Source organism: Pongo abelii, chromosome 2, assembly GCF_028885655.2.
Source record: "Pongo abelii isolate AG06213 chromosome 2, NHGRI_mPonAbe1-v2.0_pri, whole genome shotgun sequence".
In the NCBI taxonomy this organism is placed as follows: domain Eukaryota; kingdom Metazoa; phylum Chordata; class Mammalia; order Primates; family Hominidae; genus Pongo; species Pongo abelii.
This window is the reverse complement of record NC_085928.1, coordinates 128,621,195-128,644,557: the sequence shown is the minus strand read 5'-3', so window position 1 is coordinate 128,644,557 and position 23,363 is coordinate 128,621,195. Positions and strand designations below refer to the sequence as shown.

Here is a 23,363-nt window from a genome sequence, read left to right as displayed (position 1 = left end):
AGGAAGTTGATTCTTTGAGGCTGACTAGGAGAACTAGTTTAGATGTTTTTTTTTTTTTTTTTTACCCTATGAACCAGAGCGAGCAAGACCACAAATTCAAAATGGTATTACTGTAGGATCTTTTGAGAAATCCTAATTGTAGAATACTGCAGCCCCCAAAGTTTAGAAAATTCTATTTTCCTCTCAGACTGGTTCCGGTTAAGTAAGAGGCACTTTAAGAACAAAAATCTAGGGGCAGACTTGGTCTAAAGCAGCCTCATTTTTTTTTTCTTTATTATTATACTTTAAGTTCTAGGGTACATGTTCACAACCTGCAGGTTTGTTACATATGTATACATGTGCCATGTTGGTGTGCTGCACCCATTAACTCGTCATTTACATTAGGTATATCTCCTAATGCTATCCCTCCCCACTCCCCTAACCCCATGACAGGCCCTGGTGTGTGATGTTCCCCTTCCTGTGTCCAAGTGTTCTCATTGTTCAATTCCCACCTATGAGTGAGAACATGCGGTGTTTGGTTTTTTGTCCTTGCAATAGTTTGCTCAGAATGATGATTTCCAGCTGCGTCCTTGTCCCTACAAAGGACATGAACTCATCCTTTTTTATGGCTGTATAGTATTCCATGGTGTATATGTGCCACATTTTCTTAATCCAGTCTATCATTGATTGGCATTTGGGTTGGTTCCAAGTCTTTGCTATTGTGAATAGTGCCTCAATAAACATATGTGTGCATGTGTCTTTAGAGCAGCATGATTTATAATCCTTTGGGTATATACCCAGTGATAGGATGGCTGGGTCAAATGGTATTTCTAGTTCTAGATCCTTGAGGAATTGCCACAGTGTCTTCCACAATGGTTGAACTAGTTTACAGTCCCACCAACAGTGTAAAAGTGTTCCTATTTCTCCACATCCTCTCCAGCACCTGTTGTTTCCTGAAAAAGCAGCCTCACTTTATATGGCTTTATTTTATGGGTCTTACTGTCCCCCAAACTTTTATTCTTATATTAGGAAGTATGACAGAAAAGATTGTGGCATTGATATTATATATAAAGAAAGGGATTTCTTTATATATAATATCCTGAAACCAGATGTCTTTTTAAATTTTAATTTTTTAAAATTTTAATTGATAATAATTGTACATGTTTGTGGGATACATGTGATATTTTGATATGTGTATATAATGTGTAATGATCAAGTAAGAGTAACTGGCATATCCATGACCTCAAACATTTATCAATTCTTTATGTTGATAACATTCAAAATTCTTCTAGCCATTTTGAAATATACAATAAATTATTGTTAACTACAGTCACCCTGCTGTGCTATAGAACACTATAAATTTTTCCTTCTATTTAACTGTAAATTTGTACCCATCAAGCCTCTGGTAACTACTATTCCACTTTCTACTTTTATGGGATCAAGGTTTTTAGCTCCCACATATGAGTGAGAACATGTGTTGTTTGTCTTTCTATGTTTGGCTTATTTCACTTAACACAATGTCCTCCAGGCTCATTCATGTTTCCATAAATGACAGGATTTCATTCTTTCATTCTGTAGGCTTTTTCACTGTTATAAGTAATCTAGGGATAATTTAAAGTATATAGGAGGATGTACATAGGTTATATGCAAATACTGTACCATTTTGTATAAAGTACGTGAACATCACATGAATTTTGGTATGTGTGGGGGTCCTGGGAACAATCCTCCGTGGATACTGAGGGACAACTGTAGTTGTGTCTTGCTTTTTTAAAAAAATACATTCAGCCACTTTATATCTTTTAGTTGGGGATTTTAATTCATTTACATTCAAGATTATTATTGATAGGTATAAACTGACTCGTGCCATTTTGTTTATTGTTTATTGTTGCTTTGTAGATCTTTTTTTCCATCAATCTTGCTTTTTTTTTGATTTTTATTTTTTATTTCAATAGGATTTTGGGGAACAGGTGGGATTTGGTAACATGAGTAAGTTATTTAGTGGTGATTTCTCCGATTTTGGTGCACCCACCACTCAAGCAATGCATACTGTATGCACCGTGTAGTCTTTTATCCCTTAGTGCCCTCCCACTCTTTCCACCAAGTCCCCAAAGTCCATTGTATCATTACTATGACTTTGTGTCCTCATAGTGAGAACACGCAACGTTTGATTTTTCATTCTTGAGTTACTTCGCTTAGAATAATGGTCTCCAATTCAATCCAGGTTGCTGTGAATGCCATTATTTTATTTCTTTTTATGACTGAGTAGTATTCCATGGTGTACTTATATATCACACTTTCTTTATCCACTCACTCATTGATGGGCATTTGGGCTGGTTCCATATTTTTGCAATTACAAATTGTGCTGCTACAAACATGTGTGTGCAAGTATCTTTTTTCATATAATGACTTCTTCTCCTGTGGGTAGATACCCAGGAGTGGGATTGTTGAATCAAATGGGAGATCTACTTTTAGTTTTTAAAGGAATCTCCACACTGTTTTCCATAGTGGTTGTACTAGTTTACATTCCCACCAACAGTGTAAGATTGTTCTCTTTTTCCCACATCAATGCCAACATCTATTATTTTTTGATTATGGCTATTCTTGCAGGAATGAGGTGATATTGCATTGTAGTTTTGATTTGCATTTCCCTGGTAATTAGTGATGTTGAGCATTTTACCATACACTTATTGGCCATTTGTATATCTTCTTTTGGGAATTGTCTATTCATGTCCTTAGCCCACTTTTTGATGAGATTGTTTGTTTTTTTCTTGCTGATTTGTTTGAGTTCTTTGCATATTCTGGTCGTTAGTCCTTTGTCAGATGTATAGATTGTGAAGATTTTCTCCCGCTCTGTGGGTTGTCTGTTAAGTCTGTTGATTATTTCTTTTGCTGTGCAGAAGCCTTTTAGTTTAATTTAGTCCATCTATTTATCTTTGTTTTTGTTGCATTTGCTTTTGGGTTCTTGATCATAAAATCTTTGCCTGAGCCAATGTCTAGAAGGGTTTTTCTAACATTATCTTCTAGAATCTTTATGGTTTCTAGAATCTTTAAATCTTAGATTTAAGCCTTTGATCCATTTGATCCATCTTAAGTTGATTTTTATATAGGTGAGAGATGAGGATCCAGTTTCATTCTTCTACATGTGCCTTGCCAGTTATCCCAGCACCATTTGTTGAATAGGGTGTCTTTTCCCCACTTTATGTTATGTTTGCTTTGTCAAAGATCAGTTGGCTATAAGTATTTGGCTTTATTTCTGGGTTCCCCATTCTGTTCCATTGGTCTATGTGCCTATTTTTATACCAGTACCACACTGTTTTGATGACTGTGGCCTTATAGTATGGTTTGAAGTTGGGTAATGTGAAGCCTCCAGATTTGCTCTTTTAGCTCAGTCTTGCTTTGGCTATGCAGGCTCTTTTTTTGGTTTTATATGAATTTTAGGATTTTTTTTTCTAGTTTTTTGAAGAATGACAGTGGTATTTTGATGGAAATTAGATTAGTTTGTAGATTGCTTTTGGCAGTATAGTCAATTTTGCAATATTGATTCTACCCATCCATGAGCATGGGATGTGTTTTCATTTGTTTATGTCATCTATTATTTCTATCAGCAGTGTTCTGTAGTTTTCCTCGTAGAGGTGTTTTACATCGTTGGTTAGGTATATACTTAATTTTTTTTTTTTTTTGCAGCTATTGTGAAAGGGGTTGAGTTCTTGATTTGATTATCACCTTGGTCATTGTTGGTGTATACTAGAGCTAATGATTTGTGTACATTAATTTTGTATCCTGAAACTTTGCTGAATTCATTTACCAGTTCTAGGAGTTTTATATATGAATCTTTAGGGTTTTCTAGGTACATGAGCATATCATAAGCAAACAGCGACAGTTTGACTTCCTCTTTATCAATGTGGATGTCCTTTATTTCTTTCTCTTGTCTCATTGCTCTGGCTAGGACTTCTAGTAGAATGTTGAACAGAAGTAGTGAAAGTGTGCATCTTTGTCTTGTTCCAATTCTCGGGGGGAATTCTTTAAACTCTTCCCTGTTTGGTATAATGTTGGCTGTGGGTTTGTCATAGTTGGCTCTTATTACCTTAAGGTATGTCCCTTCTAAGCCGATTTTGCTGAGGGTTTTAAGCATAAAGGGATGCTGGATTTTGTCAAATGCTTTCTTTGTGTCTATTGAGATGATCATGTGGTTTTTGTTTTTAATTCTGTCTATATGGTGTATCACATTTATTGACTTACGTATGTTAAAGTACCCCTTAATCTCTGATATGAAACCCACTTGATCATGGTGGATTATCTTTTTGATATGCTGTTGGATTCAGTTTGCTAGTATTTTGTTGAGAATTTTTGCATCTATGTACATCAGGGATATTGGTCTGTAGTTTTCTTTTTGTGTTATGTCCTTCCCTGGTTTTGGTATTAGGGTGATACTGGCTTCATAAAATGACTTAGGGAGGATTCCCTTCTTCTCTATCTTTTGGAGTAGTGTCAATAGGATTGGCACCAATTCTTCTTTGAATGTCTGATAGAATTCAGCTGTGAATCCATCTGGTCCTGGAATTTTTTTCGTTGGCAAGTTTTTTATTACCATTTCAATCTCTCTGCGTGTTATATTTCTGTTCAGAGAGTCTATATCTTACTGGTTTAATCTAGGAGAGTTCTATATTTCCAGGAATTTATTTATCTCCTCTAGGTATTCTAGTTTATGTGTGTAAAGGTGTTCATAGTATCCCTGAATAACCATTTGTATTTCTGTGGTATCAGTTGTAATATCTTCTGTTTTGTTTCTAATTGAGCTTATTTGAATCTTCTCTCTTCTTTTCTTGGTTATTCTTGCTAATGGTCTATCAACTCTCTTTTCAAAGAACCAGCTTTTTGTTTTATTTATCTTTTGTATTTTTTTGTTTGTTTGTTTCAATTTTGTTTAGTTCTGCTCTGATCTTTGTTATTTCCTTTCTTCACTGGGCTTGGGTTTGGATTGTTCTCGTTTCTTCAGTTCCATGGGGTATCACCTTAGATTGTTTATTTGTGCTCTTTCAGATGTTTTGATTCAGGCATTTAATGCTATGAACTTTTCTCTTAGCACTGCTTTTGCTGTATTCCAGAGGATTTGATAGGTTCTGTCACTATTATCATTCAGTTCAAATAATTTTTAAATTTCCATCTTGATTTTGTTGTTTACCCAGTGATCGTTAGGGGCAAGTTATTTAATTTCCATGTATTTGCATGGTTTTGAGGGTTCCTTATGGAATTAATTTCCAATTTTATTCTACTGTGGTCTTAGAAAGTTCTTGATATAATTTTGATTTTCTTAAATTTAGTGAGACTTGTTTTATGGTCTATCATATGGTCTATCTTGGAGAATGCTCCATGTCTTTGGCTCTCAGGGTGCACAGAGAAAGACCACCAGGTGGGAGCAGGGATAGGTATGTCTGAGCTCAGCCTCTCCTTTGGAGGGGCTTGCTGTGACTGTTGTGGGGGATGGGGGTGTGGTTCCAAGTCCAGTGGAGTTATATTCCCAAGGGGATTATGGCTGCCTCTGCTGAGTCACACAGGTCACCAGGGAAGTGGGGGAAAGCTGGCAGTCACAGGAGTCATCCTGCTCCTTTGCAGCCTGCAGTCCTAAAGGCTGGTCTTTCTCCCACCATGCCCTCCCCTCTCAACAGCACTAAGTCTGTTTCCAGGCAACTGGTGACGAGGGCTGACAACTTGTCCCAGACCACCGGCCTCCCTGTTGAGAAAGCAAACTGACTCACAGTTTTTCGGCATCTCAGGGAGCCTGCAGTGGTGATGCAGTTCCTTCATGGATTCTCTCGGCTTTCCTGGAATGTTCCTGTGGTAGTTCTTGGAGCAAAAGTTCATGATGTGAGTTTCCACACACTGCTGTGTCCATCTGAGCAGGAACTACAAGCTAGTCCTGCCTCCTATCTGCCATCTTAATCTTCTTGCTTTCTTTGTGTTTTTGATGGCTTTCTGTAGTGGAATGCTTTAGTTCTTTTCTTTTTATCTTTTGTGTATCTATCATAGGCTTTTGCTTTGCAACTACCCAGAGGCTTACATAAAGCATTTTACAGCAGGGTAATTTAAGCTATAACAGCTTAATTTTGACCACATACACAAATTCTCTACATTTACCCCCTTTCTTTTCACGTTTCATGTTTTTGATACCACACTTCACATTTTTTATAATATGTATCCCTTAGCAAATTATTGTGGCTTTAGTTGTTATTAATAGTTTTGTATTTTGACATTTATAGTAGAGATATAATTGTTTTACTCACTGCAGTTTAAGTATTAGGGTGTTTTGTATTTGACAATGTATTATTTACTTTTACCAATGAGTTTTATACTTTCATATAATTTTATGTTACCTATCAGCATCCTTTTCCTTCAGCTTGAAGAACTTCCTTTAGCATTTGTTTTGTTTTTTTTTTTGGTAATGCGTCTAGTGGTGATAAACTTTCTCAGCTTTTGTCTGAGAAAGTCTTTATCATTCCCTAATTTTTGAAATAAAGGATTGCTGAGTATAGTATTCTTCATTGCCAATCTTTTTCTTTCAGGATTTAAAATATATCATCTCACTCACTTTCGGCTTGCAAGGTTTCTACTGAGAAGTCTTCTGATAGTCGTGTGTGTGTGTGTGTGTGTGTGTGTGTGTGTGTAGGTGGGGGGGGTATCCCTATGTGTGATGGTTTGCTTTTCCCTTGCTTCTTTCAATATTCTTTGTCTTTAACTTTTGACAGTTTGACTATGATTTGTTACATTGTGGGTGTCTTTGGATTTAACTTATTTGGTGTTGTATGGGCTTCCTGGATCTAGCTTTCTAATTCCCTCTCCTGAGTTGGGGAGTGTTCTGCCATTCTTTCTTTGAGTATATTTTCTGACCCTTTCTTTCTTCTTCTTCTGGCATGCCAATAATGCATAAGTTATTATGCTTGATGGTTTCTCATACTCTTTTTCATTCTCTTTTCCTTTTGCTCCTCAGATTGGATGATTTCCAGTGAGCTATCTTCAGGTTCACTATCTTTCCTTCTTCCTGATCTAGTCCGTTGTTGAACCCCTTTACTGAATTTTTTCAGTTCAGTGATAACATTCTTCAGATCTATGGTTTCCATTTGGTACTTGTTTATACTTTCTCTTTGTTCAAGTTCTCAGCTTGTCCTTACATTGCTGTCTTGACCTCTCTTCTCTTACACTGCTGTCTTGACCTCTGTGGAGCATCTTTATGAGCATTGTTTTGAATTTCCTATTGGTGAATTCATAAAACTCCACTTCATTTGTTTTGGCTTCTGGACATTAATCTTGTTTTTTGCTTGGAATTTCTTTTCATTTTCCTTGATTGTCTGTGTTGATTTCCACACATTAGAAAATACACCTACCTCTTTATGTCTTGTTAGACCAGTTCTTGTGTAGGAGAAAGTTTTCACTAATCTGTGTGGCCAGAGATTTTAAGGTGCCTCTCTAATTTTTGTGTTTGTCCAGACCACTATCTTTGTTTTTAGTGGCCCTCTGAATCTTAGGATGTACTACATATTGCCAGTACCCCAAGACTCATATGATAGAAGCAAGGCATTTTAGATATAGTTGGAAAGGTGAGGGGGGTGTTGAATATGTGTTCTAGTTCTTTCTATCTTCATGGTGGGGCTGGGTAGGGGTGTTTATTTCCCACTCTTTCTGTACTAAGCTGGGGGAGGATTTTTGGAAAAAGCCTGAACTCACATTTGGGCTATACCTTCTGATCCTTGAGGAGTAACTTTTGGGTGTGGGCCCATTCTACTTTCACTTATTTGTTTTCTGTCATCTTGTGTCACTCAGATTGGAAAGCCCCCTTAACTACCAGAGCTAGGTCATTGAGATGACAGTCCCTTAGGTGGGAGTTATTAAAATTGTAGCACTTGGTGCATAGCCAAAATCCTGTCAAAAATAATAGGTAGGCTTGTACTTATTTTTGGGATGATCTGGGAGGAAGTCTTATGAAGAGCTAAATTCTGGCTGGAATTACCAAAGGGCTATTTTTTGTTTGCACTGTTAGCTCTTTGATATATGTTCATGGGAGATTAAACCATCAAGTAGTCCATGAGAGTCTGTGTCATAATCTCTTTCCAGGGAGAAAGTGAGAGCTACACTTTCATGCCCCATTTCTGCATTGCTTCAAGGAACTACAGACACTGGAAATGTGTAGATGCCCATTTAAAGTCACCTCTTTGTTCTGGGATCAAGGGAGACCCACCTATGCCTAGTCCCTTCTGTCCTCAGAGCTACTAGGTTTCAGGTGGAGTCCATTGGGATGTAGCTTTACAAATCAGGTTTCTGGATATGTGTCCTAAACTTCTTCTGGGGAGAAATAGGGACTTAGGTTTTTGGGGCCCCTTCTCTGTACAGCTCCAGGGGGATAAAGTCACTGTAGGTGTTCACATACCATTTTAAAATGCTACTTTTTCCTGCAGTCTATAGAGATGTGTGCATGTCAGTCCCTTCTGCTCCCAGAGCCAAGAGATTTAGCATGCAGTTCCTTAGGTAGGGGCTGCAGTAGTGAGTGAAAATTCTTCCCATGCTTGTGGTGAGTTATTAATTGACTGTCCATTTAACTCTCCAATGCAAGTTAGTTAAAAGTCATTCTGCCTGATTTGCCACTGTAGGAGTGTTTTATAAACCCCTTCTGGGGAGAAAACAGCAGAGGCCTGTGTTTTCTAAGCCCCTTGTCTGCACTGCTCCAGGGGAATGAGGTCCCTGGAAGTACTTGGGTGCCTGTATAAACCCAATTTTCTTACAGTCTAAGGTGCATGCATGCGCCCAATCCCCTCTGCTCTTGGAGCTGGTGAATTAAGAATCAACACCTGGGGAAATTCCAGATTTGAGCCTGATATGTGAAGTCCAGATGCTCCTCTCCACAGGGAGAAACTGGGTGTTAGGGATTCCTTTTCTGATTTTGTGACACAGTGCCCAAGGTGTGGGGGTCTATACCCGACTGTGCCTTGGCTTTTCCTACCCACTTCATGTATACGTTTTCTCAGTTGCCCAGTGGGTAGGAGTTCATCCACTGGTCTCTACTTTCTCTCATATGGAATTGACCCATAGATAGATGTTCATTTGGAGCATCAGTGGGTGGAGGGAGAGTCAGAAGCTTTCTATCCTGCCATGTTGGTGACCTCATGCCTCAGATTAATTAATTTATTATTTAATTTACCTATCTGCCTACCTTCATTTTCGACTTGACACGTAGAAAGCTAAAACCCTGAGAAGCTGACAAGTTTGTAAACTTCACAGTCCAAAGAGTCCCGAAGTTAGATTTCTTCTGGCACTACAGTTTACCAGGTCTTCTAACTTCTCATGCGGCATCAACAACATTTTAGTCCACCTTCCTATTTTCTGTGAACACTCCTAGGAATAGAATTTCCCCTTGAAAAATGTGAGGTCAAACTATGCTTTCCACATTAACATTTCTTGCATGAAAAAAACCCTTAGTTTAATTTTTCAATTTCTGATTTACCCAGTTGTCAAAAATAATATTTTCTTTCCTTTAAATGTAAATAATGGTGGAAGAATGCATTTAAAAAGCCAGATTTCAATGAAGTTGATAAGGTCCACAGCAAAGTAAAGAACTAGAACTGAGGGCACTTGAGTAAAGCTGGGAGTTTCTCAAGTGTGCTCCATTTGTGAATTGGAGACAAGTTAAGTCTACAATTACCAGCTTGGGAGAAGTAGTAAGGAAGCTGGCTAGTGTTCAGAACATGTGGGAAAATGGACCATGAAGCTTTTACCTACATATGTGGATCTCCAAATCCCCTTTTCTGTGTGGTGTGGGAACTCCTAGCTAAATAACTTATAGCATGATTGGACACAGGGATCTTGGACAATAATACACACAAACGTGAAACTGCCACATAAGGAAACTCAGCTCAAATCATGTGGAAACTCCTTGGAAAACAATTTCTAATTCCATACTTAAAAGTTAACAGTTATGAGAACAAATCAGAGAAATTACAAAAAGCACACCTCAATAACCATAATTTATATAACATTTAAAAAGACATTCTAAAGAAATAATTTCTATTATAAAAACCAAAAAAGAAAACTTAGGGAAGAACAAATAGAAAATTTTAGAAATGGAAAATATACACTTTGACATAATCTCCATTAATAGTTACATAGATGTGGTAAATTATTGGAAGGTTACATAGGGATAAAAATGGAATTAGAAGATATATCTTGGAAATCACTCAGAAGGCAGCACAGAGAGTGGAAAAATATAAAATGTAAAATGTGAAAGAGAAGCTCAGAGAGATATGAAAGATAAAATGAGACACTTTAATATGATAATTCCATAAAGATAGGATAGAAAGAATATCAGAGAGGCAATATTTGAAGACATAATGGTGGATAACTTCTCAGAATTAAAAAAAATGGGTGTTGAGATCAAAGGAGTATAGCAATTCCTAAAGAAGAGAAAAACAAAACAATTTCAAAACCAGGCATGTCATAATGAAAATGCAAAACTTCAAAGACAGAGAATTTTAAAAGCACTCACAAAGACAGATAACCATGAAATCCCAATAATAAGACTGAAAATAAACTACTTATTATCAAAGATATATTCCATAAGAAAATAAAATGGCTTTCGAGTTATAAAGGAGAATAATATCTGTCTACAATTCTAGAACAAGTGAAACTATCATTCCATGGAGAAGATAAAATGTTATTTTCAAAGTATGAAGATTGAAAAGATTACTACTTACAGAGTGCTCCTGAACCAAATGAAAACAAAACAAGACAAAACTACTAATGGATATATTTTATTTTACTAAGAAGAAAATGGAACCCAGAGGAAGGTACATGATGCAAGAAGCAAGAGTGAACAAGGCAATAGTAAACATGCTGATAATACTACACAAATACTAGCCATAAAAATAATAATATTACTCTATGAGAGATGTTTGAAAACAAGGGAGAATCAAATTCCTAGGCAACATCATGGGTGGTAGGGACAGAAGTTCAAATTTAAAGTATTCTAATTTTGTTGTTTTTCTTGGGAAGAGAATAAAGAATTAATTAAGTCTTAAGTAGATAAGCATATTGAACGATTAAAGGTAGTCACTAAAAAGATAGAAATAAGCTCCTCACTAGTAGAAGAATGAAAAGAGAATAACATGGTAGGACAGAAACAACATTATTTAGAGTGAGTCAAGCAGATATGCCTGCCCCTAGAGGTAAAGTGGTATGAAGTACACGGAATCATATATGAAGTGAGGTTACCCAAAGTGTTTAACCCAAGTATGATCATGCCTTAGAATTTCCAGCTTACAGGAAATACAGAGACAAGAAAACAAGTAAAATGACATAATAGAAAAGCAAACAATAAATGGCATTCTACTGGAAAACTGACCTTGGGTCTTGGGGAAAGATGGGCACAGAAAAAAATGAGGGGAGATTAGCTTTAAGAAGTGCAGTAAGAAAACATAATATGTGGACTATGTTTAGATCCTCCTTTGAACAAACCAATTATAAAAGGACTATTAAAAGATAATTGGGAACTTCAAATGTGAACTGGAATCTGATAATATCAAGGAACCGGTGTTAATTTTATCAGATGTGCAAAAGGCATGGTAGTTACATAAGAAAATGTTACATATTTTGAGATGTCTTGGAAGTATGCAGGGATATAATAATATGATGTGTGCTTTGGCTATAAAATACTTTAGCAAAAAAGAAAAAGGAATATATAAAGCAAGTGGTTTTGCCAATTGTTAAATTTGGTTGATGGTCACAATGGGATTAGTTATCTGAGGCTCTATACTTTTGTGTATGTGTGAATAGTTTTATCATAAATATTTAAAATAATGTTACAATTCAGAAAGTTTAACAATAAAGAGATGAAAAATTGTATACTAGGAAAATAGTAATAATAAAGCCAGGGTAATAATTTTTGTGTCGTGTAAAATATAAATTAATGCAAAACCATAAAAGTAATGGAAACATAGCCTAATCATAATAATCTACTCAAGAAGCCATAGCCATCTGTGTACACTAAACAATATAGCTTTCAAACATATAAATAGCAATTGACAAAATCACAAGAAGAAATTAAAAATTCTGTTATCCAGAGCAAGACCATAATGAATTCATTCAGAAATTTACAAGTCACAGTGACAAAAAATTTTAATGGATATTTAAGAGTTCAGTAACAGATTTAACAACCTGCTAATAGAGATATATGACTTTTTATCATCTATATATATAGATGGATATATATAGAGATTATATATATATTTAAACACACAGAATATATTTTTAATAATTGGCTACAAAAGAAGTCTTAGTGACGCTCTAAGAATATACACCATTAACATCATTCTCCCTGAATACAATGTAATAAGATTAGAAATGAATAATAAAAAGGCAATAGAAACCCATGACTTAGACACTAAACTGTACTTGTAAATAGTTCTTGTAAATAAAGCATACTTTAAATAATGCACAGATAACTAGAAATAAAAAGGAGGCATAACTACAGATAAAGTGGCTGTGTAAAAAACTGTGAAAAAATTAATCATTTTATAATAAAATTTTGGATAACTTTGAGGCAATTGATAAGTTTTTAGAAAAATAAGTTGCCAAGATTGACTCATCAGGAAATAAAGCTGAATTAATCAAATGGCAACTAAAGACATGAATTGTAGTCCGATTTCCTTTCTTCTTTCACCCTTGTTTAAAGGTATCAAGCGGGGGTTTTATATTATGAAACTTTCAGAAATAATCTTCTTTTAATATAAATTTTTCCAGAGAAAATGCTTTCCAACCAATTTTAAACTCATGTAAACTTTTACCAAAATTGAACAGACTATATAAAAAGGAAACTGGTTTACAGAGATAAAAATTCTAAATATCAACAAATTAAACCTAGTAATATATGACATATCTTGATCAAATAAGAGTTTATCCTAAGAATGAAAAAAAATGCCTAACTGTAGGCAATCCATTAAGGTAGCACACTTCAAATAATATATTAAAGTAAAAAATTCACAAATATTCATGATTGAAAATTCTTAGCAAGGAGAACAAACTTTACTTGAAAAAAGATTATCTACCAAAAACTTCAAACATATGAATACATCACAATTAATGGCAACAATTTAGGAAATTTTTTATTAAAATTAGAAATGAAATAAAGATGCCTCTATCATTACTACTTTCTTTTTTTTCTTTATTATTATTATTATTATTATTATTATTATTATTATACTTTAGGTTTTATGGTACATGTGTGCAATGTGCAGGTAAATTACATATGTATACATGTGCCATGCTGGTGCGCTGCACCCACCAACTCGTCATCTAGCATTAGGTATATCTCTCAATGCTATCCCTCCCCCCTCCCCCCACCCCACAACAGTCCCCAAAGTGTGATGTTCCCCTTCCTGTGTCCATGTGTTCTCATTGTTCAATTCCCACCTATGAGTGAGAATATGCGGTGTTTGGTTTTTTGTTCTTGCGATAGTTTACTGAGAATGATGATTTCCAATTTCATCCATGTCCCTACAAAGGACATGAACTCATCATTTTTTATGGCTGCATAGTATTCCATGGTGTATATGTGCCACATTTTCTTAATCCAGTCTATCATTGTTGGACATTTGGGTTGGTTCCAAGTCTTTGCTATTGTGAATAATGCCGCAATAAACATACGTGTGCATGTGTCTTTATAGCAGCATGATTTATAGTCCTTTGGGTATATACCCAGTAATGGGATGGCCGGGTCGAATGGAATTTCTAGTTCTAGATCCCTGAGGAATCGCCACACTGACTTCCACAATGGTTGAACTAGTTTACAGTCCCATCAACAGTGTAAAAGTGTTCCTATTTCTCCACATCCTCTCCAGCACCTGTTGTTTCCTGACTTTTGAATGATTGCCATTCTAACTGGTGTGAGATGGTATCTCATTGTGGTTTTGATTTGCATTTCTCTGATGGCCAGTGATGGTGAGCATTTTTTCATGTGTTTTTTGGCTGCATAAATGTCTTCTTTTGAGAAGTGTCTGTTCATGTCCTTTGCCCACTTTTTGATGGAGTTGTTTGTTTTTTTCTTGTAAATTTGTTGGAGTTCATTGTAGATTCTGGATATTAGCCCTTTGTCAGATGAGTAGGTTGCGAAAATTTTCTCCCATTTTGTAGGTTGCCTGTTCACTCTGATGGTAGTTTCCTTTGCTGTGCAGAAGCTCTTTAGTTTAATTAGATCCCATTTGTCAATTTTGGCTTTTGTTGCCATTGCTTTTGGTGTTTTAGACATGAAGTCCTTGCCCATGCCTATGTCCTGAATGGTAATGCCTAGGTTTTCTTCTAGGGTTTTTATGGTTTTAGGTCTAACATTTAAGTCTTTAATCCATCTTGAATTGATTTTTGTATAAGGTGTAAGGAAGGGATCCAGTTTCAGCTTTCTACATATGGCTAGCCAGTTTTCCCAGCACCATTTATTAAATAGGGAATCCTTTCCCCATTTCTTGTTTTTGTCAGGTTTGTCAAAGATCAGATACTTGTAGATATGTGGCATTATTTCTGAGGGCTCTGTTCTGTTCCATGGATCTATATCTCTGTTTTGGTACCAGTACCATGCTGTTTTGGTTACTGTAGCCTTGTAGTATAGTTTGAAGTCAGGTAGTGTGATGCCTCCAGCTTTGTTCTTTTGGCTTAGGATTGACTTGGCGATGCGGGCTCTTTTTTGGTTCCATATGAACTTTAAAGTAGTTTTTTCCAATTCTGTGAAGAAAGTCATTGGTAGCTTGATGGGGATGGCATTGAATCTGTAAATTACCTTGGGAAGGATGGCCATTTTCATGATATTGATTCTTCCTACCCATGAGCATGGAATGTTCTTCCATTTGTTTGTGTCCTCTTTTATTTCCTTGAGCAGTGGTTTGTAGTTCTCCTTGAAGAGGTCTTTCACATTCCTTGTAAGTTGGATTCCTAGGTATTTTATTCTCTTTGAAGCAATTGTGAATGGGAGTTCACTCATGATTTGGCTCTCTGTTTGTCTGTTATTGATGTATAAGAATGCTTGTGATTTTTGCACATTGATTTTGTATCCTGAGACTTTGCTGAAGTTGCTTATGAGCTTAAGGAGATTTTGGGCTGAGACAGTGGGGTTTTCTAGATATACTATCATGTCATCTGCAAACAGGGACAATTTGACTTCCTCTTTTCCTAATTGAATACCCTTGATTTCCTTCTCCTGCCTAATTGCCCTGGCCAGAACTTCCAACACTATGTTGAATAGAAGTGGTGAGAGAGGGCATCACTGTCTTGTGCCAGTTTTCAAAGGGAATGCTTCCAGTTTTTGCCCATTCAGTATGATATTGGCTGTGGGTTTGTCATAAATAGCTCTTATTATTTTGAGATACGTCCCATCAATTCCTAATTTATTGAGAGTTTTTAGCATGAAGGTTGTTGAATTTTGTCAAAGGCCTTTTCTGCATCTATTGAGATAATCATGTGGTTTTTGTCTTTGGTTCTGTTTATATGCTGGATTACATTTATTGATTTGCGTATATTGAACCAGCCTTGCATCCCAGGGATGAAGCCCACTTGATCATGGTGGATAAGCTTTTTGATGTGCTGCTGGATTCTGTTTGCCAGTATTTTATTGAGGATTTTTGCATCAATGTTCATCAAGGATATTGGTCTAAAATTCTCTTTTTTTGTTGTGTCTCTGCCAGGCTTTGGTATCAGGATGATGCTGGCCTCATAAAATGAGTTAGGGAGGATTCCCTCTTTTTCTATTGATCGGAATAGTTTCAGAAGGAATGGTACCAGCTCCTCCTTGTACCTCTGGTAGAATTCGGCTGTGAACCCATCTGGTCCTGGACTTTTTTTGGTTGGTAAGCTATTGATTATTGCCACAATTTCAGCTCCTGTTATTGGTCTATTCAGAGATTCACCTTCTTCCTGATTTAGTCTTGGGAGGGTGTATGTGTTGAGGAATTTATCCATTTCTTCTAGATTTTCTAGTTTATTTGCATAGAGGTGTTTGTAATATTCTCTGATGGTAGTTTGTATTTCTGTGGGATCGGTGGTGATATCCCCTTTATCATTTTTTATTGCATCGATTTGATTCTTCTCTCTTTTTTTCTTTATTAATCTTGCTAGCGGTCTATCAATTTTGTTGATCCTTTCAAAAAACCAGCTCCTGGATTCATTAATTTTTTGAAGGGTTTTTTGTGTCTCTATTTCCTTCAGTTCTGCTCTGATTTTAGTTATTTCTTGCCTTCTGCTAGCTTTTGAATGTGTTTGCTCTTGCTTTTCTAGTTCTTTTAATTGTGATGTTAGGGTGTCAATTTTGGATCTTTCCTGCTTTCTCTTGTGGGCATTTAGTGCTATAAATTTCCCTCTACACACTGCTTTGAATGCATCCCAGAGATTCTGGTATGTTGTGTCTTGGTTCTCGTTGGTTTCAAAGAACATCTTTATTTCTGCCTTCATTTCGTTATGTACCCAGTAGTCATTCAGGAGCAGGTTGTTCAGTTTCCACGTAGTTGAGCGGTTTTGAGTGAGATTCTTAATCCTGAGTTCTAGCTTGATTGCACTGTGATCTGAGAGACAGTTTGTTACAATTTCTGTTCTTTTACATTTATTGAGGAGAGCTTTACTTCCAAGTATATGGTCAATTTTGGAATAGGTGTGGTGTGGTGCTGAAAAAAATGTATATTCTGTTGATTTGGGGTGGAGAGTTCTGTAGATGTCTATTAGGTCCGCTTGGTGCAGAGCTGAGTTCAATTCCTGGGTTTCCTTGTTGACTTTCTGTCTCGTTGATCTGTCTAATGTTGACAGTGGGGTGTTAAAGTCTCCCATTATTAATGTGTGGGAGTCTAAGTCTCTTTGTAGGTCACTCAGGACTTGCTTTATGAATCTGGGTGCTCCTGTATTGGGTGCATATATATTTAGGATAGTTAGCTCTTCTTGTTGAATTAATCCCTTTACCATTATGTAATGGCCTTCTTTGTCTCTTTTGATCTTTGTTGGTTTAAAGTCTGTTTTATCAGAGACTAGGATTGCAACCCCTGCCTTTTTTTGTTTTCCATTTGCTTGGTAGATCTTCCTCCATCCTTTTATTTTGAGCCTATGTGTGTCTCTGCACGTGAGATGGGTTTCCTGAATACAGCACACTGATGGGTCTTGAGTCTTTATCCAATTTGCCAGTCTGTGTCTTTTAATTGGAGCATTTAGTCCATTTACATTTAAAGTTAATATTGTTATGTGTGAATCTGATCCTGTCATTATGATGTTAGCTGGTTATTTTGCTCGTTAGTTGATGCAGTCTCTTCCTAGTCTCGATGTTCTTTACATTTTGGCATGATTTTGCAGCGGCTGGTACTGGTTGTTACTTTCCATGTTTAGCGCTTCCTTCAGGAGCTCTTGTAGGGCAGGCCTGGTGGTGACAAAATCTCTCAGCATTTGCTTGTTTGTAAAGTATCTTATTTCTCCTTCACTTATGAAGCTTAGTTTGGCTGGATATGAAATTCTGGGTTGAAAATTCTTTTCTTTAAGAATGTTGAGTATTGGCCCCCACTCTCTTCTGGCTTGTAGAGTTTCTGCCTCGAGATCCGCTGTTAGTCTGATGGGGTTCCCTTTGAGGGTAACCCGACCTTTGTCTCTGGCTGCTCTTAACATTTTTTCCTTCATTTCAACTTTGGTGAATCTGACAATTATGTGTCTTGGAGTTGCTCTTCTCGAGGAGTATCTTTGTGGCGTTCTCTGTATTTCCTGAATTTGAATATTGACCTGCCTTGCTAGATTGGGGAAGTTCTCCTGGATAATATCCTGCAGAGTGTTTTCCACCTTGGTTCCATTCTCCCCGTCACTTTCAGGTACATCAATCAGACGTAGATTTGGTCTTTCCACATAGTCCCATATTTCTTGGAGGCTTTATTTGTTTCTTTTCATTCTGTTTTTCTTTAAACTTTTCTTCTCGCTTCATTTCATTCATTTGCTCTTCCATCACTGTTACCCTTTCTTCCAGTTGATCGAATCGGCTACTGAGGCTTGCGCATTCGTCACGTAGTTCTCATGCCTTGGTTTTCAGCTGCATCAGGTCCTTTAAGGACTTCTCTGCATTGGGTATTCCAGTTAGCCATTTGTCTAATTTTTTTTCAATGTTTTTAAGTTCTTTGCCATGGGTTCAAACTTCCTCCTTTAGCTCAGAGTAGTTTGATCGTCTGAAGACTTCTTCTCTCAATTTGTCAAAGTCATTCTCCATCCAGCTTTGTTCTGTTGCTGGTGAGGCCTGCGTTCCTTTGGAGGAGGAGAGGCAGTCTGATATTTAGAGTTTCCAGTTTTTCTGCTCTGTTTTTCTGCTCAGTTTTTCTGCTCTGATGGGGATCTTTGTGGTTTTATCTACCTTTGGTCTTTGATGATGGTGATATACAGATGGGGTTTTGGTGTGGATGTCCTTTCTGTTTGTTAGTTTTCCCTCTAACAGTCAAGACCCTCAGCTGCAGGTCTGTTGGATTTTGCTGGAGGTCCACTCCAGACCCTGTTTGCGTGGGTATCAGCAGTGGAGGGTGCAGAACAGCAGATATTGGTGAACAGCAAATGTTGCTGCCCGATTGTTCCTCTGGAAGTTTTATCTCAAAGGAGTACCCGGCCATGTGAGGTGTCAGTCTGTCCCTACTGGGGGGTGCCTCCCAGTTAGGCTACTTGGGGGTCAGGGACCCACTTGAGGAGGCAGTCTGTTTGTTCTCAGATCTCAAGCTGCATGCTGGGAGAACCACTACTCTCTTCAAAGCTGGCAGACAGGGAAATTTAATTCTGCAGAGGTTTCTGCTGCCTTTTGTTTGGCTATGCCCTGCCCCCAGAGGTGGAGTCTACAGAGGCAGGCAGGCCTCCTTGAGCTGCAGTAGGCTCCACCCAGTTTGAGCTTCCCAGCCGCTTTGTTTACCTACTGAAGCCTGGCAGTGGTGGTTGCCCCTCCCCCAGCCTCACTGCCGCCTTGCAGTTTGATCTCAGACTGCTGTGCTAGCAATGAGCGAGGCTCCGTGGGCATAGGACCCTCTGAAGTAGGCGCGGGATATAATCTCCTGGTGTGCCATTTGCTAAGACCTTAGGAAAAGCACAGTATTAGGGTGGGAGTGACCCGATTTTCCAGGTGCCGTCTATCATCCCTTTCTTTGACTAGGAAAGGGAATTCTCTGACCCCTTGCACTTCCCGGGTGAGGTGATGCCTTGCCCTGCTTTGGCTCACGCTCGGTGTGCTGCACCCACTGTCCTGCACCCACTGTCTGACACTCCCCAGTGAGATGAACCCGGTACCTCAGTTGGAAATGCAGAAATCACCCGTCTTCTGCGTTGCTCACACTGGGAGCTGTAGACTGGAGCTGTTCCTATTCGGCCATCTTGGCTCTAACCCCCATGTGTGGTTTTCAAATGTATCCCTCCTAGGGCAATACAAGACCTGATATTCAAAATCACTACTCGAATTCCCAACAGAAAGACTTCTTACCAACGTAAGGCACACTATAACACATTGCTGATCATTGGTCTCATACCCAGATTATATTTTATCCCACAAGATCTCTTGCCACTTCTTTATATTTCTGTGTTTGATCCCAGACAACCTATCATGTAATCCATATGAACATGACTTCGTAGCTCTGTAAATATCAGTCCCTGATGGCTCTTCCACAACTTTGCAGATCATGTAGCTGAAGTACAAGTTAATCCATGAATCAGGAGCCACCCAGTCTACTGTGGTTCAGTTACAGAAAACACAGCAAGAGCCAAACATGTTACTAGGCTCCTAGATTCTCTTTACACTGGGTGTTACCACCATGGATGGAGGCGTCAGATTTTCAATTTAAGAGCTTAGCAAAGTCAAAGGTCTGCCAAAACCATGAACTTATTCACTGCCAAAGAAGTGAATAAGTTCAGATGTTTAAAAAGATTAATTTCACATCTAACCTTGAATATATTTTTTCTATGATGTATAAGGTGAAATTCTCCTCTGTTCTCCATCCCTAATCCTAGTCCTCCATAAGCTCTTGGGTTTTAAGTATGGTTATCACTTTTTGTTGTTTATTTCTAGAACTTTGTCTATACATTTTGATAAACATTAACCATAAATAATACATAATATCATTCTGTATTTTGCTGATTTTTTTCCTTTAATTCCATAACATGCCTTTACTGATTTTACCATGTTAGTATATGTAGATTCTGTTAGTTACAATTAGGTTCAGCTGATAATAAAAACCCGCATATTACTGTGGCTAAAGAAGATAAAAGTTTATTTCTTTCTCCCATTTAAGAAGCCGAGAGATAGTCAACCTGGGACTGCTTTGGTGTTTCATATTTCTCACCCAGCCTCCATCCAGCTTGTTGTTCCATAGTGTATGACATCCCTTTTCAAGGTCACCTCATGATTCAAGATGGCTTGTGATTCAAGATTGCCTAAACTCAAGTCATTTGGAAAGAGGACATTTAAGATCATTTCCCTGAAGTTATAGACAACCTTCATACTTATGTACCATTGTCCAGAACTTAGTGACGTTGAATGCCTAACTGCATGTAAGAATAGAACATACTATCTTTTAGGGAAGGTGGCCACAATCCCCAGCTAAAATCTTGGAGTTCTACTATTGAGAATGAAGGAAAGGAAAGTAATAGAGAGAAAACTCGCAGTTGTATTTACCTCAATTTTTGACTGCTATGTGGTTAGAGTGTTTTGATCCTTTCCTTGAAGAGAAAGTAGGTAGAGGACAGAGGAGAGGAAGAGAAATTCCTGGTACTTGTTGTAAAATATTGGCCATTTTTGATCACATATTGCATCAAATGTTTTCCATTTTCCTTCCAAACTCATTCTCCACCTTCTCTTACTCCCTGTTCTTTGGTGGTGGAGGCTGGCTGGGTGCTCCCTTCTCTACATGGCTTTCTCCTCCATCCTCTTGCCCCTTTTGGCCTATAAGTGTTATAGTGTATTCCACTGTAACTAGCTCTGGGCTACTGCACTACTCTTTGTGGTCTCCTTACACTTCACCCATACCTGTGTAAATAGATAAAAATTATCCTTATTTAATTATGTGAAAATCTTCAGTAATAAAACTACTGAGATCTGAAGTAGTGGTTCTCTAGTATTCCAACAGCAACCCTACTTAGTGCTATGTGAGCTTTCCATCTGGTTCTTACCATTTATTTGGGTGACTTGTTTGATTCCTATGGGGTTCATTTTTTTCACCTCCAAAGTATGAAACTGTCTGGATCAGTGGTTCTCAAACATGAATGTACATCAGTATCACCTGGAAGGTTTGTGAACATTGATTGCTGAGTTCACCCCCAAATTTTCTGAATCCATATGTCTGGGCCAAGAATTTCTATTTCTATTTATTTATTTCAATAGTTTTTGGGGAACAGGTGATTTTTGGTTACATGGATAGTTTCTTTAGGGGTGATTTCTGAGATTTTGGTGCACCCATCACCGAGCATTGTACACTGTACCCAGTATGTATTCTTTTAACTCTCATCCCCTTTCCCATGCTTTCTCCTGAGTCTCCAAGGTCTGTTCTATCTTCTTATGCCTTTGAATTTTCATAGCTTAGCCCCCACTTATAATGAGAACACATGATGTTTGGTTTTCCATTCCTGAGTTACTTCAGTTAGAATAATGGCCTCCAACTCCAGCCACGTTGCTGCAAATGCCATTATTTCATTGTTTTATGTCTGAGTAGTATTCCATGGTATATATACACCACATTTTCTTTATCCACATGTTGGTTGACAGGCATTTAGGTTGGTTCCATATTTTTGCAATTGTGAATTATGCTGCTATACATATGTGTGTCCATGTGTCTTTTTCATATAATGACTTCTTTTCTGTTGGGTAAATACCCAGTAGTAGGATTGCTGGATCAAATAATAGTCCACTTTTAGTTCTTTAAGGAATTTCCATACTGTTTTCCATAGTGGTTTTACCAGTTTACATTCTCACATGAAGTGTAAAAGTGTTCCCTTTCACCACATCCATGCCAACATCTATTTTTAAAATTTTTTAATTATGGTGATTCTTGCAGGAGTAAGGTGGTATCTCACTGTGGTTTTAGTTTGCATTTCTCTGATAATTAGGGATATTGAGCATTTCTTCATATGTTTGTTGGTGGTTTGAATATCTTCTTTTGAGCATTGTGTATTCATGCCCTTTGCCCACTTTTTGATGCATTTTTTTTTTTTTTTTTGCTTATTTGTTTGAGCTTCTTGTAGCTTCTGGAAATTAGCCCTTTGTTAGATGCGTAGTTTGCGAATATTTTCTTTCACATCAGAAAAACTCTTCTACACGTTGGTGTAGGCAAAAAATTCATGACTAAGAACTCGAAAGCAAATTCAACAAAAACAAAAATAAATGGGACCTAATTAAACTAAAAGACATCTGCAAAGCAAAAGAAATAATGAGCAGAGAAAACAGACAACCCACAGAATGGGAGAAAATGTTTATTTTTTGTTTTGTGGGTACATAATCAGTGTATACATTTACGGGGTACTGATGCTGCTGGTCCAAAGACTACACTTTGAGAACCACTGGTCTAGAAGATGATCTCTGAGACTTAATCCACTTCAATACTCACTGACTTAATTTCAATATCCTAATGTAGCATGGCTTCATTTAATTTTTCTCATGGATTAAGTCATTCAGCTGATTATCTTTCATAAGAGTCTCTCCAAGAGTAGTAACCACAGATACTGTGCCAGGGCTGTCTAAATAAGATGTCCTTGATATTGAATTATTAAGCAAAATGGAAACTTGGTCAAAGCATCCACACTTGAAAAAATAAAGTAATTCAATGTCAGGTCTAATTTTACAGTACACATTCAAGGATTTCCCTTGTGTGTAGTTCTTCAGTAGATTTCAGTATCTAGATGTGTTAATTTTTTTCTCAATTTTTATTTGGCTTGCCTCTGAATTCTATGTTTGGTCAACGAATCAGAGCGTCAAAGAATATGCTTCCAAACATTTGTTTTGTTAACCCTTAGTAGACCCTCCAGAGACCACCTAAGACATTTGTGTCTTTTAATGTGGTGGGGAGAATCAGAAGAGGTTTTAGCAGTAGGACTGAGAAAGGGAAGGAACAATTGAAGTATAATTGCACTGTTTTTCCCACTCTTTCTACTTGATCATTCAGTGGAACTAAATAGGAAGTAATGTTTTGGAGCTATCGATATATAAGGAGGAAGCTAATAAATGCAGAGCAGACGTGTAGTAACACAATCAAATGGTTTTCTCTCCATTATGCTGATCAGCATTCAGGAAGTTTAACCTAAACTCTATATTTTTATATAAATATTGTAAGTGCATACATAAAATATACAAGTATAATGAATGAACACATATAATATACATACATATGTTACAT

The 23,363-nt window shown here is 37.3% G+C and overlaps 1 protein-coding gene across 8 annotated transcripts in view; it reads left to right on the top strand.

Annotated features, from left to right (window-relative positions):
- The window catches only part of LRRC3B (leucine rich repeat containing 3B), an 873,839-nt gene that overhangs the window by 178,652 nt on the left and 671,824 nt on the right, over positions 1–23,363 (top strand). For 5 of the 8 annotated variants that reach the window (XR_008523828.2, XR_008523827.1, XR_008523829.1 and 2 more), the window contains exon 1: positions 5,641–5,844. The exons of 1 other annotated variant lie outside the window; for it this stretch is intronic. The gene's annotated coding sequence lies outside the window, so the exon portion shown is untranslated. Of the gene's footprint in view, positions 1–5,640; positions 5,845–23,363 lie in introns of those variants that run through there. 2 more of the 8 variants (XM_054552481.2, XM_054552483.2) reach the window with 1 other exon arrangement.